Here is a 21,811-nt window from a genome sequence, read left to right on the forward strand (position 1 = left end):
GCGCCTTTTATACAGGGGTGGTCACTGCCGGTACTGCAGTCTGAGACCAGTTATTCTCTTAAAGGTACATACACAACAGCTACCACTGAGCCAAGGCTGATGCAACAATTCCAAGGCAACCCCCTTTGTAGTCTTAAAATTACTTTTGGGGTGAGGAACCAACTCTTCCCCCCCCCCCCCCCCGGCCCAGCCCTGGGTCCTTACAGAAGGACTTACTGGCATCTTTGGTTGGGGGTGGGGTGGGGTGGGTGGTGTAAGGGTGCCCCAGATACACTACCAGCCCACCATGGCAGTGCGAATTGCAGGACTTCCCAGTGATGGGAGTCCCAGCACCTTGGCACTTAAACAGAGATGTGACGCCCTGTGTATTTTTGGGGGGCCATATTATGGAGTCTATGCTGTGAGGTGGTGCTTGTGTCCTGAACTATTGATTTCAGATGTGTTCTGGCACATAAGTCACATCATTCTGCTTAGTTCTTTTTGTGCCAGGTAATGCATAAAAATAGTTGGATTGAGTGCGATTTCTCTCTACATAGCATTCAGTACAATTCCTTTATGTATACTGCATAACATAATATATTGTAATTGCTGGAGCTAGTTTGCAAATATAGCTGATTACTTAGAAATTGTGACACTCCTCTGTGATTGCAGCAGTCACTGTTAATGAATTGTAATTGTTTTATAATTCACTGCGCTTTGCTCTGAGGTAGAAACTGTATTAAAGAAGTGCACTCGATGATAGGCATGTCATCATTCATGTAATGATCCAATCTTCTGACGACCAATTGTAATATAGATCTAGGAAAATGTGGAGGGGTGGCGGGTGTAGGTGAATGCCATTTGATAAAGTCCTCTTTTTGCAGCAAAATAGCCACACGGAGCCAGTCCTGCAACCTTGCACTCGCATTCAGATCTCCATTGGAAGCCATTACATGTACAGGGACTGGTACACAACTTGGCACATGAATGTCACTCTCAGAATGGTGCATGTGGCAGGTTTATACCTCTTACGAGAGCAATTAAATAATCATACTAATGAGCCTTAGAAGCAAGCACCCTTTGCTTCATATGTAAAATAGTGACTTGGCTTGTTTTGGAGCTGCCCCACCCCTTAATTATTGGTTTAGATGCTGATTAATCTGGTTGGACTAAAATGCTTAAACCCACCAATTAATTTACTATGCTCAATGCAAATTAGTGCTAATAATGTCCAAAGCAGATTGATCACCCCAGAAACTATTTTACCTCTGAGCACTAATGGTGTACAAACCCTACTGCACGTAGGACAGTCCCACCCAGGGAGTTTCTGGATTACATCAGCGTAATCGTGTTGCTTAAATGCAATCAATTTAAAGGTCAAACATCAAATGAACTGACCTAGAAACATTTTAAGTGACAGATTATCTGATCACAGGAAGTAAAGCACCTTGAGCAACGAAGTGAGAATTCGAAGGCTTGAATACACGGACTCAGATGCTATATATTTAAACTGCAAATTTAGCTCTTTAATTATTTTTAAATTATTATCATTACAGGCAACTGCACCTTTTGCTATTTAATGACCCTTAACTGAACACCCAGTGAGACAACTCCCATCCCTTTCCCCAGGCACATACATTTACTGAGCAGATTACAATTTGAGCAGTGAAATAAGCTGGTAACGATGGCCATGTTGAACAGCAATTTTGGTTATTCAGTTATTTTGACTTCAACAGAAAGCTCTCACCTGTTCACCGTATGCATTAGACCTTTGGCAATTATGAATCCAGATCGTTGCCGGCAGATCAACAATCACCGCTGCTCTCCACATTTCCCTCCAGAGTGTCCGTTCACTCGCGCGCAATTGTTTAAAATCCCTTCGTAGCCTCATCTCTGTAACCTCCACCCCTCCCTTCAAACTCTCTGTGCCTCTTGTGCATCCTCTTGCCCCTTCACCTCACCATTGGCAGCTGTGCCAGGAGGTACCTAGGCCCCATGCTCTGAAATTCTCTCCCTAAACCCCTCCACCTCTCTACCTCACCCTTCTCCTTTTAAGATCCTCCTTAAGATCCAAGCTTTTGGTCACCCTTCCTAATATCACCTTCTTTGAAACACTTTGGGATGCTTTTCCACTTTAAATATGCTATATAAATGCAAGTTGTTGTTGTTTGAAGTTGCTTAAGGCACTTTTATATTCCTATGAGTTATCTCAGAGCAGGCAGCACTCAAGCAGGTCCTACCGTCATCAAGCACCATGCTCCTTTGTTTACTTTAGCTGGTGTCACCAGCACCTAATGGAGGCCAATGATTCCCTTAGCTAAAAGGGAAGGAATCAAGCTCCATGATTTTTATTTGAAGTGGAGACCCAACACGAGATTGTGGATCTCCAATGCTGCAAGATGCCCGGAGGCTAGATCCTTCATAAGGCAGAGTAGCATTAACATTGGTCGTACCATGCATCTGCTGTCGACATCATTTCAATGTAAAAGTATCTTTCGATTCACTTAGCACACAGTCCGGAAAGTATATCATAGTGGTGGCGGGGAAATAACTACACCTAGTCCTCAGAGAACACAATTAATCCAGGCTCTAAAGACCTAAACGTTAACCTCTTTTTAAACCATTACCCTATGGCATAATCAACTGCCATATGATTAGCCCAAGCAGTGCTGTGATTAACTATACTTTACAGTTTGAATCGCTTTGTGATGCAGAATTCTGAAGTCCGTGCATATCATACCAACACCTTTCTAAGAACATAAGAAACAGGAGCAGGAGTAGGCCACCCGGCCCCTCGAGCTTGCTCTGCCATTCAATAAAATCATGGCTGATCATCGGCCTCAACTCCACTTTCCCGCCCTGTCCCCGTATCCCTTGATTTCCCCTCGAGTCCAAAAATCTATCTAGCTCACCTTGAATTTACTCAAAGACTCAGCATCCACAGCCTTCTGGGGCAGAGAAGGCCAAAGATTCACAACCTTCTGAGTGAAGAAACTCCTCCTCATCTCGGTCTTAAATGGCCTACCCCTTATCCTGAGACTAAGTCCCCTAGTTTTTTTTATTTATTCGTTTACAGGATGTGGGCAAGGCCAGCATTTATTGGCCATCGCTAATTGCCCTTGAGAAGGTGGTGGTAAACCGCCGCCTTGAACTGCTGCAGTCTGTGTGGTGAAGTTACTCTGTCGCAGCGGTTTGGCACAACTGAGTGGCAGTTAAGAGTCAACCACATTTCTGTGGGTTTGGAGTCACATATAGCCCAGACCGTGTAAGGACAGCAGGTTTCTTTCCCTAAAGGACCTGGGATGGCAGGAATGACGTATGAGGAGAGATTGGGTCGACTGGGCTTATACTCGCTGGAGTTTAGAAGAATGGGAGGGGATCTCATTGAAACTTATAAAATTCTAACAGGACTAGACAGACTAGATGCAGGAAGGATGTTCCCGATGGCGGGGGAGTCCAGAACCAGGGGTCACAGTCTAAAGATAAGGGGTAAGCCATTTAGGACTGAAATGAGGAGGAATTTTTCACCCAGAGAGTGGTGAACCTGTGGAATTATCTACCACAGAAGGCAGTTGAAGCCAATTCATTAAATATATTCAAGAAGGAGTTAGATATATTTCTTAAGGCTAAAGGGATCAAGGGATATGGGGAGAAGGCAGGAACGGGGTACTGAATTTGGATGATCAGCCATGATCTCATTGAATGGCGGAGCAGGCTCGAGGGGCCGAATGGCCTACTCCTGCTCCTATCTTCTATGTTTCTAACCAGTGGGTTTTTACAACAGTCCAGTAGTTTCATGGTCACCATTACTGATTAGCTTTTTAATTAATTCTTTTTTTAATTAACTGAACTTAATTTCCCCAGCTGCCGTGGTGGGATTATGAACTCAGGTCTCTGGATTATTACTCCGGGCCTCTGGGTTACTAGTCCAGTAACATAAGCACTGTGCTACCGTACCTCCAGCCAGGGGAAGCAACCTCGCAGCACCTACCCTGTCAATCCCCCTCAGAATCCTATATATTTCAATGAGATCACCTCTCATTCTTCTAAACTCCAGAGAGTATAGGCCCATTCTACACAATCTCTCATCATCAGACAGCTCCCTCATCAATCGTCATTTGACAAACTGGGTAAAGGGTCTTGTTTCACCTTTTTAAACTCCATTCTGTACATTTTAATCTTAATATGCAAGATTACATGTTAATGAAAAATGACATACATTTTAAAAAATCATGCACACTTCAGAGGAGCTGGGTAATATCTTGGGGTAGGACACAGTCAGACACTGTCCTTGTGCTTAGGTTCTAAGGTTTGAATCCAGCCTGGGAAGAAGTAATTAAGATTCACTTTCTCTGATGGGACTGGGTATGACATTGAGTTAACACACATTCTCCTTTCACCTTTGGGATTTGAATTTCAATCAATCTCTGACAGAAAGGGCATATTTAATTTCTGCAATAGGGACTAAGTAGTGCAATGTTTTTAGAAAACTGTCCTTCATCTCTGGGAACTGACAGATGGGGTTGATGGGACTCTGATGGGTCCAGTTGGTATACTGTATTTGTTACAAGACAGTCTGGGATCTGTGTTTATCTTGTCTAAATAGGATAAAAACCTGTTACTGGTTCTAAATTTCAGTTTCCAGGAATCAAAGTACAGTTTTCTGAGTAACTGAAGGAAAAAAGCAAGAGATACAGAATTGGAGGAGGAGAGAGCACCAATAGCGGAATACAGAGCCAAAATCTAACATGAAAGAGAGACAGGAGTTGAAGGGAGAGAGGGAGAAACAGAAGTGGAGGGGGAGAGTGAAAACCAAAAGTGAGTGGAGATAGAAACAATAGTGAAGGAAGAGGAGGAAATTGAAGTAAAGGAGACCGAGAAGCAGGTGAAGGTGAGAGAAGCAGAAATGGAGTAGGAGCGAGAAATCCATTTGTAGACTTACCATTACCTGTACCCTTAGCTACAAAGGGGTGAGAGGCTGTTTTGGGGGGGCGGGGCCCAGCCTGAAAAAGCTTAAGAATCACTGAATCACATCGGGTTTTTTTTCAAATTTAGTATCAGAAATAATAATGGGTTGAGGCAAAAAGGCATGTGGGTGGGCCTCTGGTGTTGCAGCATTTTGTTGGTGGTTGCTGTTGGTGCGGAACTCCTCCAACAGACAGACAACACAATATAAATATGGGGACCTCTGCACCCCCATAAGTTGCCTAGGAACCGACATTTTGAGGGTGTGGGAGTGGAAGTTGGAGGGACAGAAAATGCAAGGCTGTTTCTATTGGTTCTCCAATAGAGGACCAGTGGCACACAGGTACAGCAGGCAGGGCAGCACGATATCTGGTGTGCTGCTGTCTCAGAGTAACAGCAGCAATGTTTAAAAGTGTTTTATAAGCTGCTCAGCACGATTTTAGGCAGTGTGAACAATTCATAGAACCTGGCTGTTAAACTAATCATCATTTGTGAAGTAATTAAACCTCAGGTTTTCCTCTTCATGAATACACCAGATGGCAGGAAATTCCAGAACTAGTTGCTGGCAGAGGATTTTGCATCTAACTGAACTGTCATAACTTACCGTATTTAAACAGAGTAGAGATGCCTTCAATCCATTTATTTTTTTCACAGTAATGGTAAACTGCATATGTTTGTGGGTTGGACTCGTGTTTGTAAAAGGAATCAACCATCATTGAAAGAATGAAAAAACTTGCATTTATATAGCAGCTTATCACATTCTCAGAGTCCCAACGTGCTTCAAAGCTGCTATTGTTATGTAGGCAACTGTGACAGCAAGCTGTGAATAAAGTAAATGACCAGTTCATGTTTTTAAATTTGTTCTCAAGATGTAGGTGATGCTGGTAAGGCTGCATTTATTACCCATCCCTCCATAGTTGCCTTCAGAAGTTGGTGGTGGGCTTTCTCTTTGAATCGTTGCAATCCTTGTGCAGATGGTGCTCCCACAATGGTGCCAGGTAGGGAATTCCAGGATATTCACCCAGCAACAGCGAATATATATCCAAGTCAGAATGTTGTATGACTTGGAGGTGATGGTGTTCCCATAACTGTTGGTCTTGTCCTTCATGGTGATAGAGGTTAAAGAGGAGAGTGGTGCTGTCAAAGTAAACTTGGTCAATTGCTGCAGTCCATCCTGTCGATCACACATACTGCAGCCACATTGTGCTGGTGATGGAAGGGTGGATACTGATTCCAGTGACACGGGGGCTGATAAAGCAAAGTGCTCTATCCTGGATGGCATCAAGCTTCTTGAGTGTTGCAGCTGTACCCATCCAAGCGAGTGCAGCATATTCCGTCACACTCCTGACTTGAGCTTTCTAGATGAAGACATTTGAAGGGTCAAGTGACGAGCTACTTGTTGAGAGTGCCCAGCTTCTGCCCTGCTTTCATAGCCAGGTATTGATCTGGCTGGTCCAGTTCATTTTCTGGTCAAAGACGACCACCAAGTTATTGATGGTGGGTGACTGGCGATGATGGTGCCATTGAAAGTCAGGGGGAGTTGGCTGGACTTCCTCTTCTTCGAGATGATCATTACCTGACACTTATGTGGCGCAAATGCTACCTGCCATTTGACAGCCCAAGCCTGGATGTTATCCAGATCCTGCTATGGCCTGGCCTGGTCTGCTCTGGAGAGGGCTTAATAGTTCATTTGGCATTTTGGCCAAAGATGATTGAAAACACTTTAGCCTCGTCTCTTGCACAAATATATTTTTGGTAATTGTTTTTCGTGGTGTTGATTGAGGGAAGAATGTTTGCTGGGATATTAGGAGAACTTTTCTGCTCTTCTTCAAATAGCGCGATGGGATCTTTTACATCCACCTGAACGGGAAGACAGAGCTCTGGTTTAACATCTCATCCAAAAGACAGCCTTTCTAACTATGCACTCCCTCAGTACTGCACTGGAGTGCTGGCCTAGATTATGTACTCAAGTGCTGGACTGGGGCTTGAACCCACAACTTTATGAATAAGAGGCATAAATGCTACCAACTGAGCCAAGCGGACACTTTGGAACATTACTGGAATAGCTTTCCAACTGTGTTTACACAATTATAATGTGTTTCATGTCAGAGATGGGGTTATGCTGATGATGCGGGTGGTCAGTGCATACCTGGTGACATGAATCAGTCATTCATGAAAGAAAGACTTAGGAAATAATAATGAGCGGCCTGCGGGTGGCGCTGTCCAGGGAGAGTATAAATACTTGGGCACGGGCCCAGCTTGCGCAGGACATTCTTAACAGGAACGAGTGAAGGACACAACTAGACCTCCATGTTGTAAAACAGTTGATTAAAGCTTTGTTTAATGCTTAGACCAAGTGCCTAGTAGTTTTCTTACGTCACCTGGTATGGTACGGAATCACGCAGAAGGATCCACATTCAATCCCTGTTCTGCGTTGAGGTAGCTGGTGGCACTACAATTGGCCTAGGAAGGGGAAAAATCAACTAAGGTCCCCGTTTCTGATCATTCTTCACTGACACCAGCTGTAAAGCACGTGTGTGCATGTGCACGTATACGGGTGGAGGGGGTGGGGGACATTGAGTGAGGATAACATTAGTCTTGGCTGTGACAGCCACCACAGTCGAATAGCTTGCCAAGACTCACCATATAAGATCACACATGAAGAATGATCCTGGAGAGTGGGTGAGATCCATGAAACTGCCGACTAGCATGAGTCACTGCCTTCAGAGGAGGAGAAGGGGAAGAGGTCAGATAATCAGCCTTCAATAAATAAATCATTTATTAATGAACTCAAGCACACACGCCTCACCTGACGCCACGGTGACTATATTTGCTAATCACTTTTTTACCTTCTCTCTCAGTCCTTTCAGATTTTAGTTGTTGAGAATGAAAAGGAATATTAAAATTCACAATACTTGATTGACTGCAGGAATCCAGCTGATCGATATCCATCCTCAAAAGGTCTGAACAAGTTATTGATGATATTGATTTAAGAACTGGCTGTGCGCAGCTGACCCTGAAGACTAATTTATGCAGCATTTCTGAGACTCCCTTGTCTTGTTTCCTTAATTTCCCATTTAAAGTCATATATTCTGTCTTTTATTTTAAATTTCCATTATAAATTCCTGTCTACATTTATAATGGAAATTGTCGATGTAACCTTGTCGTGCTGTAATTCCGCCCTTCTGGAACTAGTGCCACTGCAACACCTCCGCTTGAGGAGGGTGTCATTTCAGTGTAACAGTTTCAATTTTAAATGCGGACATAGGGATTTATATTGGACAATGCTAACAGGAAGTGCACACAAATGTAAGATTTTTAATAAATAATATAGATATAAGTTAAATTGTGTCTTAAAAGTATCCTAAACATGCAAAATAAAATGTGATTTATTTTGCATCGATATTTCCATATCAGGATTTGCGATATTAACTTTCCTACATTATGTGCAAACACCAAGGGAGCACGCCACCGCCCTGTGTACTGAAATAGACCCATCTTCCTCAATGAGATGTTGAGCTCCTCCTCAGTACTGGTTATCTAAAGATATAAAAAGAGAAAATGCTGGAAATACTCAGCAGGTCAGGCAGCGTCTGTGGAGAGAGAAATCGAGTTAACGTTCTGACGAAGGGTCATCGACCTGAAACGTTGGCCTAGAAATTGGGTATAGCCCCGCTTGGGGCGTTAGAATTGGCGCAGCGCAAAGTTTATAGCCAGACGCAACTTATCGCCACCTGGCGCGATATTGGGTTGCATCGCCCCTAAAGGTGATTGAGGCGCGAATTCAGGCGTTACACGGGACTCCCAAGGCGCTAAACTTCCGGCACAACCCAATATCGGAGCGGACGGGCGCAGCGCAGGTGCTCTCAATTACCGATGACCACGAGACTTCCAGGCGCCGGCCAGCTCTTAAAGGGGTGGGTCAGTCAGCTTCAGCATCCACACTCTGCGCCTTGCAGGCCTCAGAATCGGCGCAGGCCCTTCTCTGGCGCTAAAAACTTGGACCAGATGGAGAAGGTGAGACAGAGAGCAGAGCGCTTCACCAATGAGGCTCTGGAGCAATTGGTGGCCGCAGTGGAGCGCCGGCGAGATGTTCTCTACCCAGACAATGGCAGGAGGCCGAATCATAAGGGCTACCGACGAGCTTGGAAGGATGTATGCCAGAGGGTCAACTCCAGCAGCATGGTGACCAGGAGCCCTGTCCAATGCAGAAAGAAATTCAACGACCTCACTCGGGTCGTGAGAGTGAGTGTTGTTTCTGCAAACTTCTGCATCCCTTCATTTGCACCTGACTTTATGGCTACAGGGTGGGCTGTGCCCCATTGGCCATCTGCCAGCAAGCACCCATGGCCCTTTCTGGGCACACACATGCACATTTGACTCAAGGCATCATGTAAGGGCTCTTCCACCATGGGGGGCATGAGATGATCACTCAGGGCATCATGCAACATCACTTCCCCTCCTTTCCCCTGCAGTCCAAGCTGGCAAGGATTCGCAAAGACCAGCTTCGCACCGGTGGAGGACCTCCACAGGTGGTCACCCTCATGGATCTCGAGGAGAGAGTCCACCAGATTCTTGGAGGACGTCTGAGTGGTCCTGTAACCACTGCAGCTGCCGACCCCATTGTCGACAGTGATGGTAAGGTTCTCACCTTTTACAACTGTCTCCTTCCACTTGTTCCCCCCGCCAGCATGCTTTCTCACTGTGGACCCATGTCATAGCCTTGCCGCAATCTGGCATCCCTTGCTGCCAAGCTGTCCTTTTGCTAAAGCCACTCTTCCACCTCCCTGCTTTCAGATGCTGCATCACCAGCTCGGGAGCCGGGCCCTCAAGCTGCCAGTGCCAGTGCCTCCGAAGGCTCAATGAGAAAATTACTGTCCAACAGAAGGTCAGCAACTCTCTCCAGCAACGATCAGAATGGCCAGCCCAAATGACTGCAGCTTTTATACTGGTGCTGTCCCCTTTAAAGAGCGCCCCCCGAGTCCGAGAAGGGCCTGGGAACGCTCCATCCAACTGTCACTAATAGCGCCAGGCGGAAAGGTTGCGGGCACCACCGAATATCCGGTCCGGGGCGCCAAAAAGGCGTTGCACACTGAAATGATGTCATGATCTGCCTGCGCCCGCGGGCGCGCGCAAAGTGTTAGCGCCGGCGCTAAAAGGATACTCAATATGGGAGGTGGTGCTATATTCACTGCGCCCGCCCGAAAATTGGGTAATGCCCCAATTCTCGGGCTCTTTAGGCGCTAATCGCTGGCGCTACCAACCGAATTTCTAGGCCATTGACTCTGTTTCTCTCTCCACAGCTGGTGCCTGTCCTGCTGAGTATTTCCAGCATTTTCTGTTTGTATTTCAGATTTCCAGCATTCACAGTATCTGGCTTTTGTGTTGTGGTTATCTAAAGATGCTGCCAGTCACTGGATGCTGAAATATGTAAATCAACTGTCAAAACAGATTATCTGAATAAGATCATCGCTAGCTGTTAAATTAGCACTGGTATTCTGATTGGTGGAGCAAGCATCAATTTGTTTATCTCATTCGTGTTTCTGCCTCATCCACTTGTCTTTATTTGTGTTAAATTTTTCATTTGTTGCACTTAATCTCAAGGTGTAGAAAATGCCTTTCAACAAGGGACAGTGTCTCGTGGCTAACTTGAACATGTAAGGACTATAACTGGCTATTTGATTTCCCATATGAAGGACATGCATTCCCTTGCTGAGAAATACATTGGGCTGAATTTTCCGGGATGGTACCAGGCACGATCGGTGGCGGGTCGGGGGGGGGAAAGTTGTTATTTTTGACAGCGGGTCAGTAACCCGCTGTCATCTCGTTCCCACGTGCCTTTCCCACAGGCGCATCTGTCATCGTGGAGCCGACCCGAACGGCGGCGGGGGACCCAATTGAAATCATTATGAATTAGTTTACAGGCACTTAAAAGCCCCTTTCCCCCTACTTTTTAAATTTCCCTGCCTGGCCACAGGATTCACGCAGCTCGGGAACCCCGTCTGTCAACCTGAGGCGTGAGTTCCCGGCTGTTGCTCCAGCTGATTACTTGACAGCATGGAACACAAATCAAAATAAAAACATGTTGATTACATCAGCTGACAGATTGATGGTGATTCTGTTCTACTTGAAAAGCTACTGGTAAATGTTAACTCAAACTCCTGAAGGGATACAAGTGCTACTCTGGATGGTGAGGGAAATACATTTTTCACTGGCCATTCTCGGCTGTTGCCTTCCAACTCAACGTGAATTGCAGTAAATTTTTGTGTTGTTTCTGGTCAGGTTTTTCTCACAGTATACTGTGATTGTCCAGTTACACACTAAATCAAGTCATCAAGGGTAACAATATCATTCTCATCACTCATTCCACTGGTTCAATTTGCTTTCAGTCCCTAAATATGACTCAATGGCCCAGAAATTCGTGTCGGGAGCTTCCCGCGGGTGCAAGCCCCCGACCTACACTTACCTAGTGCGCCGACAGTTGAAGCCTGGCCCTGCGTGGATTTCCTGTCTGTGGCCCGGTCCAGCTCCCGGCGCGCTGTGCTTGCGTGACCCAGCGGCGTACTTAGTGCGATGCGTCGGCTGGGATCATGTGAGCACTGGGCAACCAATCGGAGGATGCAAAAGTTCATTCATGAGTTTGACAGTAAGACCTGTCAAACTCATGAAAACTCCGGGCGCCCAAAACAGTACTTAAACTTGAAATAAAATTTTAAAAAACATCACACTATTTAAATGAACTATAAATAACTTTAAATAACTATTTTAAACAATTTAAATTTTTGAAAAAAATAATTTTATAAAAAATCGGGGCTAAAAATACACTTACCTTACTGTAAAGTCTTTAAAAATAATAAACCTGTGGAAAAAAAATTCTAATTTTAATTCATAGACCACTTACCTTTTAAAATTAAGTCCTTACGTCTGCTTTTTTAAACTGTAAAAAGTGGAGGCCTTCACGCACGGGCAAACCTGGAAAAAAAAGGAAGTTCAACGCGCACGCGCAGATTCCTGCATGCACGCGTTCGACCTCTGAACCCCTTGGTTCAGAGGATCGGAAATGCCGGTTTCCCGCGCATGCGCCGTGCATGCAGAAAACCGGCAATTCCATCGGTCCCACGTGTGAGTACACGGTGCTTACTCGCGCGTTGGGACACTAATTTCTGGGCCATTGAATTTTTCAGTCTGAGACTTTAGGGTGGATTTCTGCAGAGGTTCTCTCACTTGTTCATTGTTAACTTCAATGGAAAATAACTACCTACACTGTTAGGGATTCCGCAGCTCTTCTGCTGAACTTGCATAAGATTGTAAATCCACCCCTTTACAATTACATTTAAAATATGCTTAATTTTATGTCTTACCTATACACACACATCTTTTATTTGTACCAGTTACTGATACAAAAGTCTATGGGGGAAAAATTCAGTATCGCCCATTTTGGGGCACTAATATCGACCGGGCGCAAAATTTAGCGCACAGTGCAAATTATCGCCGGTGACCGAGAAATTCGACTCCAGCACCACTGGCGGTGACTGGAGTGATAAATCAAGTGCTACACACTTCTCTTAGGGCGCTAACATCAGGGAACGGGGCGCTACCTCAGAGCGCTACTCAAGCTCAGGTGATGTCAATTACCTTGTACTCAGACAGACTGGCGCCTTCCAGTTCTTAAAGGGGAGGGGCCATCATGCGGCACAGCCTCACCCTGATCATTGCTGCGTTTGACCTGGGCCTGCAAGGAGGTGCAAATCTTCACCAAAGATTATCATGGCTACTCAGAGGCCCAGGGAGAGAGCTCACCGGTTTAGCAACTAGGCACTGGTGGCTCTGGTTGGCTCTGTGGAACGCTGACGGGCAGTGCTGTTTCCAGAGACTGACAGGAGGCCACTGCCCCGGGAGTTTACAAAGGTGTGGAGGGAGGTTGCCCAGTACGTTTCATCCAGGAGCCTGATCCAAAGGACGCATACGCAGTGCCGCAAGAAGTTCAACGACCTTACTCGGGTGGTCAGGGTGAGTAGATGCATGAAATACCTCTACATCCCACCATCTCAACCTCACTCTTTCCCACTTTCCATCTAACTATACTGTCTCCATTCCTTGCTCCCTTCCTGCCCCCCCTGCCCTCACATTAAAGCCAGTCTTGTACCTTCCTGCTTTCAGATAGTGAACCACCAGTTGACCAGCCTGTTCCTCAGCCTCCTAGTGGCAGTGACATGGGAGAGGAGGAGGAACACTAAGCCGGAGCCTCACTGCCTGTGTCTCCCGGGGGCGAGACATCTGATACTGGGGCTACGCGTTCACTGGAGGGGAGCAGGGGATTTGGATCTGATGTGGGTGAAGCTCCGGGACTCAGCGGGCTGCAGCAACACCATGGGGGAAGTGAAGCTCGGGGGCCATCTCCCCGGAGGGTGAGTGTGCGCAAGAATTCTGCTGCAAAGGACTCGGATGAGGACCTCGACATTGCGGCCGTGAATACCCAGGCCTTGAGTATGCACACTGAGCTCTTGGGTGCAATGGTAAGGGTGCCCGGAAGCATGGATGGACTGGCTAGGAGCTGGAGGAGTCCGCCGCCAGCACAGCTGTCATCTCTGCGCAAACCCTTGAACCCATCCTTGTCTCGTTGCAGAGCATAGTTGACTTGCAGAGAGACCGTGGGGACCATGCCACGTGTAATGGGTGGTCCCCACGTGTAATGGGTGAGGTGGCAGCATCTATTGCAGCACAGGCTGAGGCAACGCAACGGCTTGGTGCTGGAATAGAGACATTGGGGTAGATTTTCCTGGAGCCGTCAGGCGGGGTTTCAGGCATGGGGGGGTGGGGGGAAATCCCAAATTCGGGGGTCCCGACACCATCCCGCCCAAAACCCGCCTCCACGTAAGTTTCACAGGAGGTGGGTACCCGCCCCGCACTGGGACACGCCGACCCGAGGTGGGAAGGGATTAGTGCCAATTAACTGCCTGTTAACAGGTAGTTAACAGGCAGTTTTTAGCCTAATCCCTATTTTGAGGGAGGTCGTGTGGGATTCCCGACGGCTCCAAACCACGCCAGGTTAGAGTAGTCAGGCCGTCGGGTTGAAGGACTTGGAGGGGTCGCGATGTCGGTGTTCAGGTGAGTGATGGGTGCATAAGTGCAAAGGTAAGTGTGTTTGGTGTGTCTAAAGAAGTTTAAATTACCTGTACTTACCTTAACAGCCTTTCTTCCTCTAGGTTTTGGGAGTCCATCACTCAGCCGGCACAGAAAGCAAAATGGCTACGATCTGTCAAAAGTGACAGCCTTCAGCTTTCATTGCCGGTGACAGTTCTAACTGAGTCTGTGTAGAAGGACTCAGGTTAGAACTCAGACTGTCAGTGTTTGGCAGCTTCAAACAGCTGTGAAACACTGATATTTCATCTGTCAAGAACTCTTGACAGATGAAATTTCAGTCTGTGACGTCACCTGTTGCCGGGTGGCCCTTAATTGGCCTGTTGAGCCCGCTGGGCGGGCTTAACAATGTCAATCAAGGGAAAATCGCGCGGATTGGCCGGACGTCAATGTAGGCGGGACTAAAACCCGAAAGTTGAAGTCCCGCCTCCTTCCCGACAGCTTAAGGAAAATCTACCCCATTGGTTGGTGCCATCCAGTCTCAGAGTGCTCTTATACAGTCTCAGATTGATGCCACACAAGCGCTGACTGCTGCTATCCTCACTGGATCGACCACTGTCCACTGGGGATCTGATGGTGCTGCAGCAGGCCAGCAATCTGTGCTCGAGCAGATTGCTCTTGATCCTGAGCTTCTGCCCCGGGGGAGTGGCAGTGTGTCGGTCGAGCAGGAAGGTGCTGTCCTCTCTCAGGATGACAGCATTCCTGTTCCCACCACTGTCACTCCACCATTGCACTTGCCACAGCCTGTAACCCAGCCAGCCCAGACTGCTGCCGCCAATGCAGAGTTGGTGCAGTCTGCAGCCGGGCCCTCCAGGTCCAGAGCTGGTCAAGGGCGTCCTTCAAGGCCATCTGCAGTCTCTGGATCCCAGACTCAGCAGCCTTCCACCAGCCTTTACTGCAGCCACTGGGGCCACATTATGGAGGGGCAGTAGGGTGGGAAGGGGGGGAAGTGCGAAGTGGAGGGAGATCATTCTCGAAGGGCGAATAACTATAATTTTTCTAACATATGGGGAAATGTTTGTCCCAAAGCTGGATTGTCTGTAAATATATTGTTCACTCTGTTAAGACTTATTTCGATGTGGTAAGAACCAGTTTTGTTTGTTAATGAATTGTTGTGTTTGTTTGTTATTGGTTGTGCTTAATAAGACACAGTTGGTCAAAAAAATAAAAAATGTTATTGAAATGTTACAAATTTCCTCATGTTACTCATTGGAGCTTTGCCCGGTAATAGGGGCTACAGGATGGCTGTGATGATGTGATTATTGATCCCAGAAGCCATCTTCTCTGTCATTCGTCAGAAGCGGTGTCTTATCAGACGTTCACGAATGGCCCTTGCAGAAGCAACGTTGAGCGTCTCCCTCCCACGTTGTTGCTGCCCATCCTCCGCCTCCTCCTCTCTCTCTTCCTCCTCTTGAGATGGTCCACCTACCCCTGGTGGCAATGGCTGGGTCCTCATAATTGTGAGGTTGTGAAGCATGCAGCACACAACAATGAAAAGCAAGACTGCTTGGGAGGGTACTGCAGGGTTCCTCCAGTGTGGTCAAGACACTGGAACCGTAGCTTCAGCACGCCGATCGTCTGTTCAATGAGGTTCCTGGTGGTGCTATGGCTCTCATTGTAGGCGAGCTCAGCAGGAGTGTTGGGGTTACGGAGCGGTGTCATCAGCCAGGTACAGAGTGGATAATCCTTGTTTCCGAGGAGCCAGCCACGAGTTGACGCGATGGTTGGAACAGATCTGGCAAACCAGTCTGGCGCAGGATGAATGCATCGTGGCTGCTGCCAGGATAGCGGGCATTGACGGCGAGGATGCGCTGTCTGTAGTCACAAACCGATTGGACGTTGAGAGAGTGGAAGCCTTTGCGGTTGTGGAAAACCACTGCATTTTCATGAGGTGCCCGCAATGCCACATGCGTGCAGTCAATGGTGCCCTGAACCATGGGGAAGCCCGCTATCCTAGCAAAGCCACATGTGTGTTCACGCTGTTTATCTCGGGACACGGGGAATGAGATGTACTCCCTTCTCCTTTTGTAGAGAGCATTTGTGATCTCCCGGATGAACTGGGAGATGTTCACAATATCCCCTGTTGAAGCCCGGAAGGAGCGGCTGGCGTAGAATTTGAGAGTCACCTTCACTGCCACCAACAGAGACGTCCTGAGCTGAGGCTGGAGCTCTGGCTGCAGGAGGTGGCAGAACTCTGTGACCACCTCCTTGCTGAAGCAGAGCCTTCTAAAACACTGCTCCTTTGAAAATTGCTCCCAGAATACCCTGGGAGGGTAAGGTCTCCTGTGGAGAGTCCTGTTGGCCCTCCTCCCTCTGGCCACGTTTTCCACTCTCTCTCTCCGCCTCCACTGCCTCTGACGGTATAGCTGGAGGATGAGGCCCCGTGCTAGTATAGCCCCCATTTAATCTTCTAAATATGGTAGTAATAAAGCTGATAGAAATGGGAACCTGAAAAATCTTGCTGAGGAACAAATCTCCTTGTGGGACAGCATTAAAGGTCTTCAGACGCCCCTCTCCTTCTTTCAACCTGCATATGCAGAATCTTTTACCGATAGGGAAAAGCAGGAAGCACACACCTTTAAATAGCGCTCCCCCAGCTCCCAGCTGACTGCAGACTGTCCTCCTTTACCTGCCGTTCCAAGTACCAGGCGCTGAGACAGGGGGCGAGAATCAATTTCCAGTCCGGGGCGCTACCGGGGCAATGTGTACTTCGATGACATCACGATCTCCGGGTGCAGGAGATTGTGGCGATAGTCTTTAGCGCCACCGCAAACCGCCAGGTCAATTTCACGGGCGGCGCTAAAATCGCTGCGCTTGGGTGGTAAGTCGTTAGTGCCCCGTCAGCGCCTCCTGGAGGCACTATCAGGAGGCGCTAACCAACTAAATTTTTCCCTCTATAGATTTGTGACTAAAGCACCAATAACTTGCCAATTAATGTACTTTCTTAACTATGTTCCTGATCGTATTTGTAGATGGAATCATATTACTTAATGATAATATTATTTCTTTGTCACTCATATGTAACTTTTATTATATTATTGTACAGTAAAGATTCAACACCCACTAGGTTAGATTAAGCTTAAAATTTAGTGTGGCCATGGTCCTGTTAAGGATCCTGGCTTAAAACGTGTCATGAATGATGTCACCAGATCCGCTCCATCTCATTGGGCCAGGCAACGCACTGGGCCCCATTAAGGTAAGTTCATTTTCTCCCGCGGGATGGAGCCAGCAGCGGGGTCACGACCCGCCACGGACACCGGCCGCACTGGACCCGCCCAGGTAAGGACAATTCCAGCTATTGTTCATTCTTAAACTGAGCTGTATCCGCTGAGGACAACCACAGCCATAAACTGCAGTACACATTGCGGGATCTGCCAGGTGTCTTTTGCAAAAGACTTTATTTGGAGCTTTTTCACTGCTGGTTATTGTCCATTAAACATGAATTAATGATCCATTAGCACTGCACTGTGCAAACAAGCCTCAGCGTGCTATGTATCCATTTTAATGTACTTTCCTTTTGCTAATTACCACCTTAAATACAGTAAGAATGATTTGTTCTGAGTGTGTTCTGAGAGGGTGGAAGTCTATTGAGAAGTTTTGATCATGTCATAAACTGCAGATGTGACCTCTAAATGAATTATAGGTTCTCCAAAACCGTGATGATATATTGCAGCCTGTTACTGAGTCCTACACAACTTTCTTTTAATAATATAAGTACTTAGATAACCATTTAAATAGTGAGAGTTCAGGTGTATTTCAGCTGCCTTTCACTATTGACCCTGCTGTATATCTGCATTTTATCAATTTCACTGACAGAAAGAGTTCTTATTATTTGTTTTGCTAAGTGCTGTAGTTCTAAACATAGCTACTTAACATGATATCAGTAGTGCCTGGGAAATATTGTCTTGTATTGTTCTGGGAATTTCTAAATTATGTATTGTGTATGCTTTAAATGAAAATAGAAAGCGAGACGCCAGGAGAATGACCCAAAGAAAACATATTACCAAAGCTTGCAACTATGGGGGTAATATTAACTCCCAAAAATAGGTGGGTTTGGGTTGGGTCGGAAATTAAAACGTTAATAATCTCAAACCGGAACCCAACCCACCTCGAACCCTCCCACTTCCAGTTTTAATGGAGGTGGGAGGCCAACCGACTCCCAGGAGCCATTGAAACCTTTTAAGGAGACTGCATGCCTCCATTTTAACAAGGTTTATATTTTTAACCACAGTCTGCCAGGTTTCCCGGGCCTCGGGAAACCCGACAGGTTAAAACGAGATGAGAAGGGCTGGATCCATCAGGTAAGAACATAAGAAATAGGAGCAGGAGTAGGCCATTTGGCCCTTCGAGCCTGTTCTGCCATTCAATAAGATCATGGTTGATCTTCGACCTCAACTCCTTGTGGGCCAGGAGGAGCAGGAGTGTTTTTTCTGGGCCCAACAAGCTACCCAGTAAACGCCCCCCACCACCCCCGACCTCCACATTCTCTCATCGCTCCGGCCCCACCCCGCAATCACTGCCACCCCCCCCCACTCGATCACCGACCCACCACACGATCACCAACTCTCCCCATCTCTCCCTCCGACCCTCACCCCATCTGTCCCTCCAATCAACCCACCAACCCCAACCATCTCTGCCTCCGAGCTATCTCTGACCACCCCCCCCCCCCCACCCCGCGATCACCCCCTGACCCTCCAAACCACGCTGTGCTCACTCCACCCCCTCGGGATTTCTACGGCGAGCAGCAGGAAATCTACTCGCTCCTGGACTGCGGTCTCTTCTGGAGCATACCCCGCCCGACAGAGAGCCAGGCCTGTCAATCAGACGGGGAATCTGTTTAAACAAAAAGCACGTGGGCCATGGAGTTAAAAGTCCACGCCGTTCGGGGAAACCTGGACTTCCGGGTTTCCAGACCAGAACTCCTCCCCACAGCTTGGAAATCCTGCCCCAGTAAATATCGGAGCCTATAAATCTAAATGAAAGTTGGTCAATAAGCTGTATTTAAAAAGAAAAATCAGTTTTCTTTCCTTCTACACAAGTGATTCCCTGCTGCATGCTCCAAGCAGCCATCTGTGGGTGTTGAAGCCATTGGTTTCATCAGCAGTAATACCACCAATCTAAATCAAACAACTGAGCATAGAGGGACCCCTGAACTCTCCCTTCCCCCGTGTTTCTCCCCTCACCCTAACATATAACAGGAATATCAGACAGGTCAGTGACATACTTATGCGATAGCAAAATACTGCAGATGTTGGAAATCCGAAATAACAACAGAAAATGCTGGAAAAACTCAGCAGGTCAGGCAACATCCGTGGAGAGAAATTTGAGTTGACGTTTCGGGTTTGACCCTTCTTCAAAACTGGAGAGAAAAGGAACTAGATCGAAGGCAGGGCTGCGATCGGACAAAAGAATAAAAGAACCAAAAGAAGTAAAAGAGATTAGAAGCTAGACGAGATGGTAATAGGCTGGGATTAGGTGTAAAGTGTACTGGCAGGGCAAAAGATAGCTGCCAGGTGTGAGAGAGAAACAAAAGGAAAGGGGGGGGGGAGGAAAGGAGTGGAAAAATATAAGTAAAAATGAAATAGGGGCCGAGGTTATGATCTGAAATTGTTGAACTCGATATTGAGACCGGAAGGCTGCAGAGTGCCTAATCGGAAGATGAGGTGCTGGTAAGCCTGCCCAAATCACTCTTACATCTGTCTTTCATTTGTTTTCCAGAAGTGATGTAAGTTTGTGAGGGGCAATCATGTGTTTTAATAAATTTACTGGAATTTCCCTTCAAAATAAATCACAGAATCATAGAAATTTACGGCACACAAGGGGGCCATTCGGCCCATCTTGTCCTTGCCAGCCGACAGAGCTATCCAGCCTAATCCCACCTTCCAGCACTTGGTCCGTAGCCTTGTAGGTTACGGCACTTCAAGTGCATATCCGAGTACTTTTTAAATGTGATGAGGGTTTCTGCCTCTACCACCCTTTCAGGCAGTGAGTTCCAGACCCCCACCACCCTCTGAGTGAAAAATATTCTCCTCAAATCCCCTCTAATCCTTCCCTCAATTACTTTAAATCTGTGCCCCCTGGTTATTGACCCCTCTGCTAAGGGAAATAGGTCCTTCCTATCCACTCTATCTAGGCCCCATATAATTTTATACACCTCAATAAGGTCTCCCTCTGCCTCCTCTGTTCCAAAGAAAACAACCCCAGCCTATCCAATCATTCCTCATAGCTAAAATTCCCCAGCCCAGGCAACATCCTCGTAAATCTCCTCTGCACCCTCTCTAGTGCAATCACATCCTTCCTGTAATGTGGTGACCAGAACTGCACGCAGTATTCTAGTTGCAGCTTAACTAGTGTTTTATACAGTTCAAGCATAACCTCCCTGCTCTTATATTCCATGCCTTGGCTAATAAAGGCAAGTATCCTGTATGCCTTCTTAACCACCTTATCTACCTGTCCTGCTACCTTCAGGGATCTGTGGACGTGCACTCCAAGGTCCCTTTGTTCATCTGCACTTCTCAGTGTCCGACCATTTATTGTGTATTCCCTTGGCTTGTTAGCCCTCCCCAAATAGGTGGGTTTGGGTTGGGTCGGAAATTAAAACGTTAATAATCTCAAACCGGAACCCAACCCACCTCGAACCCTCCCACTTCCAGTTTTAATGGAGGTGGGAGGCCAACCGACTCCCAGGAGCCATTGAAACCTTTTAAGGAGACTGCATGCCTCCATTTTAACAAGGTTTATATTTTTAACCACAGTCTGCCAGGTTTCCCGGGCCTCGGGAAACCCGACAGGTTAAAACGAGATGAGAAGGGCCGGATCCATCAGGTAAGAACATAAGAAATAGGAGCAGGAGTAGGCCATTTGGCCCTTCGAGCCTGTTCTGCCATTCAATAAGATCATGGTTGATCTTCGACCTCAACTCCTTGTGGGCCAGGAGGAGCAGGAGTGTTTTTTCTGGGCCCAACAAGCTACCCAGTAAACGCCCCCCACCACCCCCGACCTCCACATTCTCTCATCGCTCCGGCCCCACCCCGCAATCACTGCCACCCCCCCCCACTCGATCACCGACCCACCACACGATCACCAACTCTCCCCATCTCTCCCTCCGACCCTCACCCCATCTGTCCCTCCAATCAACCCACCAACCCCAACCATCTCTGCCTCCGAGCTATCTCTGACCACCCCCACCCCGCGATCACCCCCTGACCCTCCAAACCACGCTGTGCTCACTCCACCCCCTCGGGATTTCTACGGCGAGCAGCAGGAAATCTACTCGCTCCTGGACTGCGGTCTCTTCTGGAGCATACCCCGCCCGACAGAGAGCCAGGCCTGTCAATCAGACGGGGAATCTGTTTAAACAAAAAGCACGTGGGCCATGGAGTTAAAAGTCCACGCCGTTCGGGGAAACCTGGACTTCCGGGTTTCCAGACCAGAACTCCTCCCCACAGCTTGGAAATCCTGCCCCAGTAAATATCGGAGCCTATAAATCTAAATGAAAGTTGGTCAATAAGCTGTATTTAAAAAGAAAAATCAGTTTTCTTTCCTTCTACACAAGTGATTCCCTGCTGCATGCTCCAAGCAGCCATCTGTGGGTGTTGAAGCCATTGGTTTCATCAGCAGTAATACCACCAATCTAAATCAAACAACTGAGCATAGAGGGACCCCTGAACTCTCCCTTCCCCCGTGTTTCTCCCCTCACCCTAACATATAACAGGAATATCAGACA

The 21,811-nt window shown here is 47.3% G+C and overlaps 1 long non-coding RNA gene across 1 annotated transcript; it reads right to left on the reverse strand.

Annotated features, from left to right (window-relative positions):
• Positions 1–5,659: 5,659 nt before the first annotated feature.
• On the reverse strand, positions 5,660–11,946 carry LOC147123641 (uncharacterized). The gene is made up of 3 exons (XR_015074977.1): positions 11,846–11,946; positions 7,588–7,665; positions 5,660–6,804 (listed from the first exon to the last, which is right to left on the reverse strand). It is a non-coding gene; the product is annotated as an uncharacterized LOC147123641 (long non-coding RNA).
• Positions 11,947–21,811: the final 9,865 nt, after the last annotated feature.

This window comes from Somniosus microcephalus, chromosome 2 (genome assembly GCF_052327205.1).
Source record: "Somniosus microcephalus isolate GS21.2 chromosome 2, FLI_Smic_1.0, whole genome shotgun sequence".
In the NCBI taxonomy this organism is placed as follows: domain Eukaryota; kingdom Metazoa; phylum Chordata; class Chondrichthyes; order Squaliformes; family Somniosidae; genus Somniosus; species Somniosus microcephalus.